Genomic DNA, 13,245 nt, shown 5'->3' on the forward strand with positions numbered 1-13,245 from the left:
ACAGTTCAATGACGCCCCCCGAATTTTAATTTGCTACCACCGGACGATGTTATTAAGCGTTAGGGGAATACAATGCACAAGTAAGATTCATTAGCCCATCCCCACAGCCAAACTGAAAATGTCTTGCAAGATATAACAAAAATAAAACATCGTCGTAGGGAAGGGGTTTATCATCCCTTCTTAAAGCTTAAAAAAAACGAGAGAGAGAGAAAAACAAACTAAAATGCAACAAAATGAAAACACAGGAAACAAAGATTGGTACGTAATACGAGTGTTCTGTTCAGTGTCTGCGTCTGTGTACAGTTCATCACTCAATTTTACGACACCAGACATCTCTCCGAAACTAAATGCAATAATCTTGAGGCTCCCTGGCACCTCTTATTAATACTATTTCTTTATCATTAATTAGGTAGGATCAGGGGAAGGAGAGCAGTTCATGTCTCACAACTCACTTTTAAAACCGCACTGAGTAAACGACAGAGACAGAGATGCCTTGCCTACTGTGGGATGCCAGAGATCTACAGGCTGAAAATTTATCCGCGTCTGTATGTGTTCATTTATTTATCTTTTTTATCCGTGTGTGTGTGTGTGTGTGTGTGTGTGTGTGTGTGTGTGTGTGTGTGTGTGTGTGTGTGTGTGTGTGTGTGTGTGTGTGTGTGTGTGTGTGTGTGTGTGTGTGTGTGTGAAATGTATACAAAATATTCTCCATAGACTTTATATATCTGGAGTTTCTAAACACGACGTTCGCATGACTGATCTACTAATACAGTACGAGTGTATACGATATTGGTGGTGATGCACGGGGCTGGCGGGGGCATGTTAAAACGAGTCACATGCTCCTGTTTGAGTGACTCAGAGACAAAGGCGTTTATAGACCGGCACCTGGGCGAGTCCGGCAACAACAAGAAAACATTAAAAAAAAATTGCAATAAATAAATAAATAAATAAATCGCTAAGGGAAAGGTACTACAAATTCTCCCATGTCAACGCTAGCATGGGTCAACGTTTCTGTAGCTGTGGGGTCTGGGGCAGGAGGGGTGGCAGACGAGGGCGAGAAAGGTCACGCATGATCCCCACTCCATATTTAAGCGACCTGGGTTTACCGCCTCGGATTTCTGACCCACGTTTTTCATTTTGCTGGTACTGAGGCTGTTTTCAGAGGCGATTTATTCTAGATTTATGTCTCCTGTAACCCCCTTTCTTACAAATAAAAATAATAATAATAAATCAAGGACGTTCACAGACCACTGACCATTCCTAATACTAGTGTCAGGAAAGGTTCTGGGTTTCATACATAATCTTTAGTCTCAGAAGTGTCCAGGTATCACATGTACGGTGTTGTAGCGAAAATAGGGCTTGAATTTTAGTGGTTATTGGCTTCAGAGAGTCGTCAGTTGTTCAGATGGAAGAAATTAAACTCACGCAATTTCATGTGGGTATAAATTCCTCCGCTTGAATTACTTGTTTATTCCATCATTCATTTCTTGCACCAAAGATACAAAGCCAGCAATAAGGTTAAGAGTAAATGAAAGGGTAGGAGAAAAAATGATTACTGAAAGAAGAGGGAATAAAACATGCCTATCGACCACACGAAGGTTATGAAGGCAGTTTGGGAAAAATAACAATAGCTCTTTCACCTTAACTTGGCCCAGAATATCGTCCTTTTTCCCGACTTTTTTCATGCCGGTCAGTGGCAGAAAAAGAGAATGCTACGGCTCTACATTCTTTCCACAGCACTTCTTCATGACTAGCATCATATACTAGCATCTGGTATCACAACTTCAAGATGGAGAGATGGTAATTTTAGGCCAAGTTAGAGTAAATGGGGTATAATGAGGAAGGCTTAACAAATGCCCATCAACAGCACTGAGGTGAACGAGGGAGATAATTTCTGCTGAGTCCCAACCTTCCCCTTGAACAACACAGGGGAGTAAAAGCAGCTGACTCCTAATAACCGTACCTCCAACCCCACACCTGTGTTTCCCCCACCACTTGACCTCTCCACCATCTTGACACGTGTTTTATTTTTACCCTCGATAATTCTAAACGACTTTATTAAGATATTCTGAACTAGAGGAAATTTACCTTTATTACTTCTAAGGACGTTGATTTTACTTTATTCTTGCCGCTACCGGACGATTTTACGCTGCTTCGGAGGGATTTGTCAACCTAGGGAGAAGAGTTACGGCTTTCCCTACAGAATCCTCCCCTAGGCTGAACAAAATCGTCTGGCTGTTGCAAAAGTAAATCACAAAGAACGCCATCGGGGTGAAGCGAACCTCTTTACTACGAGACAAATCCCCACAGGTGCATAAAATTACCTGTCTGGGAGTTGAAATTAAAGACAATGGCGTCATCACACTGAATGGACTAAGAATATTCAACCTGCGACTCCATTTATCAGCAGTCTTGGCATCATGATCTTCCTTCTTAAGATGGAAAAAAAAAATATACGGAATAAGAAACGGTCGAAACGTATTATACTGTTACGTGATAATGACGTTACTATACTCTTTTTACTCTAACTTGGCCAAATACTGCCATCTCTCCATCTTCAATGCAAAATAACACTTAGAATAAAATGCTAGTCACAAAGAAATGCTATGGAAAGGATGTAAAGCTGTAGCATTATCCTTTTCTGCCACTGAGCTATGTGAAATAATCCGCAAATGGACGAATATCTGGGTCAAGTTAAAGTGAAAGAATTATAGGTCTAATGAGATAACCCTATAGAATTCAAGAGGGGAACACTGCACTTTGGAATTCTGAACTTCGCGACTACAAGCCAACAGGCGAAGGCCGGTACGCAAATAACCTTCCTAAACTCCTACGTGCGGTAACCTTCGGCTCTGGAGAAGTAAATATTTTGATAGGTGTAATAAAGACTGGCAATATTTACTCTCAAGGTGTTTATTATTCCCCGCTAAAACCATTCAGTACTACCAACACGGGTTCAGAATTCAGGCTGGAGTAGAAAAGCCACTTTAGGAGTCACTGTAGAAGAGAAACAATAATACTCACTGCAGAAAGAGTCACTGTAGAAGAGTCACAGTAGGAGTCATTAGTAAAACAGTCACAGTAGTAGTCACAGTAGCAGAGTTAAAGTCACTATGGAAGAGTCAATGTAGAAGAGTCACAGTAGGAGTCATTAGTAGAAGAGTCACTGTACAATCGAAGAGTCACAGTAGAATAGTCCAGTATCCTGCACTACCACCAGGGCGCGGGTCTGTGCACCGTTCAGAGGTAAGACTCAATTAGTGGCCAGAAATAGCGTGTGATTCTGAGGGTTATGACGCGGCGGGGCGGGGAAGGAGGAAGGCTGCCACAAACACAGGGGTCAGTATTTATAAACATGAATAAACCTGAGTTGTCGTAAGATTGCTTTTGTACACCATCGTCTTCACTGATACAGCTACCAAGTACTTCACAAACGAAGCATGATAAAAGAAAAATGTACAATATGATACCTGATGATTCACTGATCTGGAAACTTACTGAATTTAATGTTCGTTCGTCGTACTGAATCGTTTATAAAGGCTCAAACATTCTAACATGCGTCGGCCTTGGTCACCTAACGAAGGCTTTTCGCGCTGCTCAATCTCTGGCAGCCTCCCTAGTCAGTCCTTTATCCTTCAGTTCACACTCTATGACCTCGTCCTTGGTCTTTTTCGGTCTGCCTCTCGCAAACTTACCCCTGACGTTCAAACTTCTCACCTTCCGCACCCAACTGTCATCCTCCGACCTTTCAACATGCCAGATCATCTCAATCTGCCCCTCTTCATCACAACGCCAATACACTCCAGTCCCATCCTTCCTCTCGACTCTTCATCGCATTCCTAGCCCAGTCAGGGTTCGCATTTCGGGACGCACTACACATCCATCTACTAGCCTACGAATATCCTCTTCCTTTACTGTCCAGGTCTCACCACCATACAGCATTACACTCCTACCATGTGCCACATACAAAGTTCCCTTAGCATGGAGGAGTAAACCTCTCAAAATTAGGAAAGGCAACAGCTCCCTGAACTTCCTCCAACCACTTCTTACCCTTGCCACACCTCCAGCACAAAATAAAAAGATTAATGCATTTGATTTCTGATAATTCACTGATCTGGACGTTTATTTATCGCAAACGCTGATTAAGATCCTTTATTAATGCGACTCATGGGCCTGTAATTAAGCAGAAACTTTAAAAATTTACTGGGAAAACAAACTCCCTATATCATTTACCTATTAACAGATTTATTTATTTATTTATTTTTTTTGTATCCTTTCACATTCGTTTTTACACCGATTTGGTTGTGTAGTGGAGGGTAATGGTATGAGTAAAGGCAAGTGTACATACATGCAGTACTCTAGCCTCTGGTCCTTTATTCTGTGCATGAGAAAAACAAATAAGAATAACTGAAATGATAAATACGCGTCCTGGGTTTGTACTTATAACCTTTGAGGCTGAGATATGTTTATTTATAACTTCATATTCATACTTACAGATACCACTCACTTCAAAAGCAAAGTACATTAAATATTATGGAACACACACACACACACACACACACACACACACACACACACACACAATTTCCGATAACACTTCACTGCCATCCAGGCTTGTTCATCGTGCAAAGCGCTTCCCCTTCACTACGATGACGTACTAGCTTAGTTCTTCCTACCCCTAGACGATTCTGGCCAACTCAGAGAAGACCTAAGGGGGTTTGTGAAGGCTAGATTCAACCCCTCCCCCAGTTCCAAAAAAATCTCTCTAAAAAAAAAAAAAAAAAAAAAAAAAAAAAAAAACTAAAGAGAAAAAAATCGTCTAAGGATAAAATAAAAAAATGACGTAAAAATCTCCCCTAAACAGAAAAAAGGCTAGAATAACCTCCTCCTCACCAATGACGTCACCGTACTGAACTGGTTAAGACGCGTTTACAACACGGTGTGTCGTGGGCGGTGACCCCATTGCAGGTAAGCTTATAAAGAGGGATTAATTACTACCACAATGCCATGCAGGAGAGAGAGAGAGAGAGAGAGAGATAGAACATACACCTGTCTACTAATCAGCTCTACAGATAAAGCTGACCATCTTTTTTTTTTTTTTTTTTAATTATCAGGTCAAAATTAACTCATCTGCAACAAGGGACGTAAACGATGATGATGTCTCAGGCGGATGGGTCCTCTCTCTCTCTCAATCTTACTTTACTTCCCTCTCCCTCTCCATCTTTATTTGACTCAATCATACTTTACCTCTCTCTCTCTCTCTCTCTCAATCTTACTTTACTTCCCTCCCGCCCTCTCATTAGACTCAATCATAATTTACCTCTCTCTCTCTCTCTCTCTTTCTAGGCCCAATATCTTAAGTTCTTCATTCCAGAGACAGCGTTAGTTTGGGGAGACAGAGAGAGAGAGACGGGGGGGGGGGGGATGTGAGTGAATGAGCTCTCTTTTGTGAACGAGGGAGCGAGAGCAGAGCAAACACTAGGAACCAAGGAGACTCTATTCACAAACGTTCTTGGGCATCAGTGTCAATACTAAAGGAAGAGAAGAATATGAAAAACTAAACGAATTCTTTAATTTTGGGAACTGGTTAAGATCCTTGATAAATATGATCCCTTGGTTAAGATCCTTGATAAATATGATGTCCTTCATTAATAGCCTTGATAAATGTGATGCCCTGGTTAAGATCCTTGATAAATACGATGTTCCTCACTAAGATCCTTGATAAATATGATGCCCTGGTTAAGATCCCTGATAAGGCACACAGACAAGCAGGTGCACAGACAAGCAGGAGCACAGACAAGCAGGAGCACAGACAAGCAGGTGCACAGACAAGCAGGTGCACAGACAAGCAGGAGCATAGACAAGCAGGAGCACAGACAAGCAGGTGCACAGACAAGCAGGAGCACAGACAAGCAGGTGCACAGACAAGCAGGTGCACAGACAAGCAGGTATACACGTAAGGACACAGACAAGCAGGAAGCAGGAACACTCCGAGGGAAGGATGGTAAACAAGCAGAAACGTGGCCAGGATGGGTGAAGAAAAGTAAACAGTCTTAGATGATGGATGAAATGCCATACAGACAGATAAACAAACGGGTAAGTAGGTAGGTAGATACGTAGGTAGGTAGGTAGGTAGGCAGGTAAGGTGGGACACAGGTAGGGATGGAGGGTAAATAGGTGGAATATGGATAGAATGGGTGGAGAATTGTAAGCATATTTGGTGGATGGAAGGATCAGGGTGCTGCCATATGGATAGACAGATGGAATGTCAGATAGATATATAGATGGATATAAAATAGATATATCGATAGGCAGATAAGACAGACACAGATAAAGATAGATAGATAGATAGATAGATAAATACATAAACAGACAGACAAACAGGAAGGTAGGTACGCAATGAGAAAAATGGATAAAACAGAAGTAATAAAAGTGCAATCAGATGCGTAAAGGAAGACTGGAAAAGACTGAGGATAGGCCTATAAGGAAAGACAGATGGAAAGCTTGATGGACAATGGACAGACAAACAGACAGACAGACACAGAGACAAACACGTACACTAACACGGACGAAAAGGTAAACAGGTAGAAACGGGGAAAAAAGTGGGAAAAGTAACAGACTTGGAGGAAGGATAACTGTGCAGTCAAGAAATACAGAGAGAGACAAAGAGAGAGAGAAAGAGTCACACTGATAGACAGACAGACAGGTAAGAGGGAAGTAGGTAGATTATTAGGCAGACTGGCAAGGATGGAAAGAGAGGTTGAGAGAAAAAAAAAAAATAGTATGTACGAAGAATGACTAAGGTCAAAGACATGTACTGAGTGTAGACAGAGAGAGAAATAGATTAGCTGACAGGTACGTAAACAAAAGAAAAGCGATTAATATTAACATGTAAAAGTTGGCAGAAATAGAGGAAGGATGTGTGTGCAGCTATGCAAGAAACATGAAGAACGCCAGAGAGAATATATAAATAGGATAGAAAGGAAGGAAGGAAGGAAAGAGGGAAGGAAGGTAGGTAGGTAGGTACACACATGGAGAGAGGAAGAAGATAAATGAGAAAAAGATTACTAGATGTCGAGAACAGTAGGACAAGTGTTCAGCAGCTCAGACACATCGAACGCCAGACAGACTACACATATAATTACACACACAGACAGATAGGTAGATACTAGGCAGGTAAACAAAGAGGAGAGTAATTAAAATGCAGAGAACAAAACCGGCAGAACAAATGAGGTAGGATGATGGAATGAGATGTAGATAGGTGAACGAAGAGAAATGCAGACTCGATGAAAAAAAGTTCTGTAAGTAGTAAAGCAGACAAGCAGATACGCAGGTAGGATGGCATGTAAGTAGTAAGGTAGGTAGATAAGCAAGCAGATAGGTACATAAACAGTATGGCAGAAAGACGATATGTAAGTACGAAGAATGGTACAGATGAAGGTGGACATGAAGGTAAAGATTATAACAGACGTATGTAGGTAAGTAGGTGTGCAGATAATAAGGCAGAAGGATAAGCAGGCAGGCAGGTATGTAATATAGACAAGTATATAAGCAGTAAAGCAAGCAGGTATATAAGCAGTATGATGGGTAGACAGGTAAGAAGGCAAACATACACTATACAGGTAGGAATCCGCGAGGGTATGTAATTAGCCTACCAGGAGGAACAGAAGGCAGGCAGGTATCTAAGGAGTGGGGAGGATAGGTAAAGCAGGGAGTAAGGAGGCAGAGAGACAAGCAGGTAGGCAGCAGGCATCTAAGCAGGAAGGCGGGCAAGGAGAAGTGCAGAGGCAATCTGGTTTAATTGGAGAGGTAGCCGCTCATACCGTACCACCCACAGTTCCCTCTCTATCTCCCCCCCCCTCTCTCTCTCTCTCTCTCCCTCCCTTCCCCCTCTCTCACTGTCTTCCTTACCTTTCCAATCTCATGTCTCTCCCCTTTTCTTCTCCACTCTCTCTCTCTCTCTCTCTCTCTCTCTCTCTCTCTCTCTCTCTCTCTCTCTCTCTCTCCACAATTACAAAAAGTCAAGGGGCAGGATAATTACTGCTATTCAAGACCCACTCCTGTTAAACTACGTACCTGATTTATTTTTTTCATCAGTAAATGAAATGACTAATAATTAACCAATCTAATGTTACCTGAAGTGGCATCACCTAAATTAAAGAGTGCTTCAATCAGGCTTCTTTCCTTCTTAGTAGTGTGATTTCAGGGTAATGACAAACATTTCACTGCCAATTTAGAGTGATTTTAATAATGTAATCTATCTATTCACCTATCTATTTATTTATTTTTTTTTTATGCATGGAAGAAGGAACCAAAGGCCAGGAGCCAGCAAACCGTTCCTTCCAAGAAAAGAACAAAAACAACATAAAAGAGAGCCTGAACACCCTCAACTATTGACAACAGTAACAGCTGTGAGTAGTGACAAAAATGACAGCCACGACCAGTGACAACAACCACCAGTATGACAGTGAAGGTTAATGACAACCATGACAGTAAAAATCACTGACAACAAATGCAACAATGACAACTTATGACAGTGAGGGCCAGTGACAATAATGGCTGTACTTCCGGCCAATGCGGGGCGGGAGGTTCACAAAGAGGGCCACATTTCACGGCACATTACACCAGGACAAAACAACACACACACACACACCACGCCTCCACCATCACCACCCGCCACATCCTCAACACTTACATTATTATACACCATTACTGTTTACATTAGCATTAATAAACTGAGTCATTTATTTACATTATATATATATATATATATGTATGTACATACATACATACATACGTACCGGTAGATAATGTACACCTCACTTTATTTTCACCAGGAAACTGAGACATTTGTGTGTGTGTGTGTGTGTGTGTGTGTGTGTGTATATGTGTGTGTGTGTGTGTGTGTGTGTATATATATATATATATATATATATATATATATATATATATATATATATATATATATATATCTATATATATATATATATATATATATATATATATATATGTATATATATATATATATATATATATATATATGTATATATATATATATATATATATATATATATATATATATATATATATATATATATATGTATATATATATATATATATATATATATATATATGTATGTATATATATGTGTATATATATATATATATATATATATATGTATATATATATATATATATATATATATATATGTATATATATATATATATATATATATATATATATATATACAGTATAAGTAAAAAGCACGTTATCGGTGGGGGACGCCATTCTTCAGTAATACTCACTAAACATTAGAAGACATAAAAAGTGTCAAGAGTAAAGATAAATATAAAGTCTGGCAGTTTTCCATCCGACAGACCCACTGATGCTTCCTCACATGAATTTTATAGCCACTTGACAAAAGTTTTTTTTGTCTTGCAAACGACAAGGTCTCAGCCCTAATATAAAATATTTTCTGGGAAACTACGCCATAAAAATCCATCTACACAATGTGTAAGAGCTCACAGTTAAGTTCGAGCACGACTTCACTCCTACAAGACAACGGGTAAAATGGATGAGACTCGAGTTAAGCATTTCCGGTAATATCGCACTGTGACCAAAACTTCCGGTGCATCCCAAAGAACACAATACTCAACAACTCCTTCCTTTCTGGTCGGTAATGCAGATGCTCGATTCAACAGACATACAATCTGGTTCTACAATAAATAAATAATAAATAAAAAAATAAATAAAGCACCATGCAACGCTCCCAACAGCTGATAATAACACCCAAACGCCTTATCGTCGTTATGGGGGACAACCTTAAACATTCACCCCAATCTCAACATCTTGACTTTTCAGTCTCGTGAAGCATTTACCCTTTTTTCTTGCTATTACCAGACGATTTTATTCATATCAGGGGGTACTTTTCGCACTGGAGGGGTTAGGCGTAGTTTCCTTCACCTCCTCACAGCCAGATGCCCTCAGTAAGCTGAGTAAAATCGTCTGGTTGTAGCAAAAATAAAAATAAATGCGCATCCTCGGCGACAAGGTTAAGAAGCACAGAATATTAATTTCTCTTTGCTAAATTGCACAACAAACTTCCGTCTTGCCAGGAAGAACAACGTGGAGGACTTTATTAAGGGAAAAATTAAGACTTGCAATACCCAGACTAATAAAAAAAATAAATCCAGAAATGACAGTTGAAAAGAACGCCTAAAATCTGGACATACCTATCGATTGCAAGGATTCTCTTAACTACGACCAAATCACAAGTAAAAATGTATTAGGAAGATGAGGGACCATAAGGATCGTAATATAAGGCGCCGCTGAAGTCTACCTCAAAATTCACATCCGGAAAACCTTAGGGTGTGACTGACTGCATGGGCCGCGCCAACAGATGCTCCCTCCTGCTTCTATAAATGGGAAGTGTTAAATAATCGGAAATAAAGAAGGACATGACTTTCCATTTACGAACATGATCTAGTCAGTCAGTGTGGGCGGCTCATGTCTCGATTAAGGATGGGAAAATGTTTAATATTTTCGCCCGCATACAAGGCTGACAACTACGCAAATGCTTCTGTATATATGTAAGCTGTCGTCAATAAACATATCTATCTATCTATGGTAAACGTTAAAGCTTTTGTTTGACACTGATGTAATATTTCAGTAAGAATAATAGTCACCAGCTCCTCCACACACACACACACACACACACACACACACACACACACACACACACACACACACACACACACACACACACACACACGCATGAGCGCAGACAAATACATAACGAAATCTCCCTTGATGTGTATGAAGGACCTTGAGCAAGTCGCCGTAAAAAGAAATATCAAATACGCTGCGCTGATAAAATTGCTGGCCACTTCAATAATAGCCTGATTAACTAACTACATCTTTCAGGCGAGCGCTGGAATGGCGGTGGGAGGGGGGGGAGGGACAGAGGGAGGGGGAAAACATATCAGGGGGACGCTGGAATGACAGGGAGGGGGGGGGGGGAATGATGAGGGGGACGGGGAAGGAAGGAACTCGCATTTTAGCTTTTACAACTAAGGGGGTGCTGGACAGGGACGCCTTCACGTGGTGACACTGTTTATGACTGCGTGACTCCGTTGCCCGGTCATACAAATGTCCCTCAGTTCCCTCCTTATCCCCCAAAAGGAGGATGGTGTATTGCAAAAGGGTAACTTCAACTGCAGTCCACGGGGTTAGCATCCAAATAAGTATGGGGTTACTACTACTACTACCACTACTACTACTGCTGCTGTTACTACTACTACTAGTATTACAACTCTGCGACTCATCATAAAGCAAGGGTTATCACGTTTGCAGTGTTCATGGTATTTTGGGGAGACACGTACAGTTTCGGACAACAATATCGCTCCAGTTTCCAGCTGAACAATTATAAACCTCTTACGCTGTATCCCGAAATCTGTGTTGGCTACCACGATCACATAACCAGGTTTCAAAAGTCCGTGCTCACTCTAGCGTTGTTTATCGTAAAGCGAATCAGTATTTACACCCGTAACAATACCCTTCCTCAGACAGTTTATGCTACCTAAAGGAATATACGCTAGGAAATTAAAACAGACATCGAAACTTATAAGGATTCTGTACGAAGCGTTATCGTCACTGTTTTTATAATTCTGCCAAGCCCCCGAAATTCACCCTTCCTGCTCTACATTACACTGGCTTCTCATGATCAGGAAACTATGCTTGGCGAGGAGGCAAACTTACAAGTTAGTACACCTGTAATCTGTAAAACTGTCTTTGTTGTGACTCGTAGTGCCCTGTATTTCACTATTCTCCATCTTCCTTGATTCGTAAAGAGGGACTCTAATGTGTTCTGTGTCTGGAGAGAAGGAACAAACTCGCCAAAAAGTTAATATATTTGCTCCACGAAAAAAAAAAAAAAAAAAATTATCTTTCTCGTGACTCGTATCGTCATATATTTCGCTATTCCCCACCTTCCCTGACTCTTAAAGAAGGATTCAAATGTATTCCTGGCTGTAGTGGACTTCTTACTCACTAGTTTTTACCTGGTGAGAGTGACATGTGAATTTGAGGGCTCTCTACGATTTCGTGAATATACAAGAGATTAACACTGAACTCGATAATGACACACAAACGTAAACAAAGAAGATAAGAGATAAATATACACATAAATTCAGATGATAAAGATGTAAACAGACAGATAAATTAGACAGACGATCACCTACAGAAAGATCCTTAATAAAGACGAGACTGGCAGACAAAAAAAAAAGGAAAAACAAACAAACAATACAGGCAAAAATAAAACAGTCAAACAATAAAGAAACAAAAGTAAATCAAAACTAACAAAAAGTAAATAAAAACAACAAAACATCAAACAAAAGCATATAAAGCTAAACAATAAAACAACAATCAATTAAGCCTCGTAGCTCGTCCCTTCACAGCATCGACTCTTTTTTTTCTCTTTTCCCAGGTGGAGATCTTTTATAGAGCTTTTCCCTTGTTATCGTTGTCCCCCCACCCCCCTCGTGTGTGTGTGTGTGTGTGTGTGTGTGTGTGTGTGTGTGTGTGTGTGTGTGTAAACAAGGACACAATTTATCAACTTGTATAAAGGAGAGACACAGGCCACTCTCAACCATCCTACACTACCACTCACAAACTCCAGACTATCCAGTAAAATTATTTTGATGGTCAGTTTTAAAGCAACCTGACGTATGAGTGATTAACAATGCACTACAGAAAGACAGACAGATAGATAGAATTCTGAATGTTATATCCGGTTGTTAAAATTCCCATGTTAGGTTGGGAGGTCTCAAACAATCGCAATGCCAGTCAGTATTATACATATATACATAAAAGTAAAATAAATACATAAATACTTACATCCATTTACTTATTTACTTGGCATCTCCATTCTCACCATCATCACAATCATCAGCATTATCCTCGTCCATCTCCTCATAATCGTCAATATCACCACTATTTTTGTCCTCGTCTTCCCATTTTTCTCCTCCTCCTCCTCTTCATCTCTACATTTATTATCATCATCATCATCTGCTTCTGCTCCCCTACCTCTCTCTCTCCATCATCACTGTTCCCTCCTCATCACTACTGTCATCATTACTATCCTCCACCTCCTCCCCACAACTCATCATCACCACTACTCCAGCCCTCAACCCTCCCTAAATCCAACCCCAAAGCCAGTTCGCCCCAAGCCTGCCTAACCCACCAGCTCT

At 40.4% G+C, this 13,245-nt stretch overlaps 1 protein-coding gene across 2 annotated transcripts in view; it reads right to left on the reverse strand.

Moving 5' to 3' along the window:
• The window catches only part of LOC145399073 (protein phosphatase 1 regulatory subunit 14B), a 273,182-nt gene that overhangs the window by 154,607 nt on the left and 105,330 nt on the right, over positions 1 to 13,245 (reverse strand). The window lies entirely within an intron of this gene.

Source organism: Coenobita brevimanus, chromosome 47, assembly GCF_032717465.1.
Source record: "Coenobita brevimanus isolate Jiangsu-jjx chromosome 47, ASM3271746v2, whole genome shotgun sequence".
Classification (NCBI taxonomy): Eukaryota; Metazoa; Arthropoda; class Malacostraca; order Decapoda; family Coenobitidae; genus Coenobita; species Coenobita brevimanus.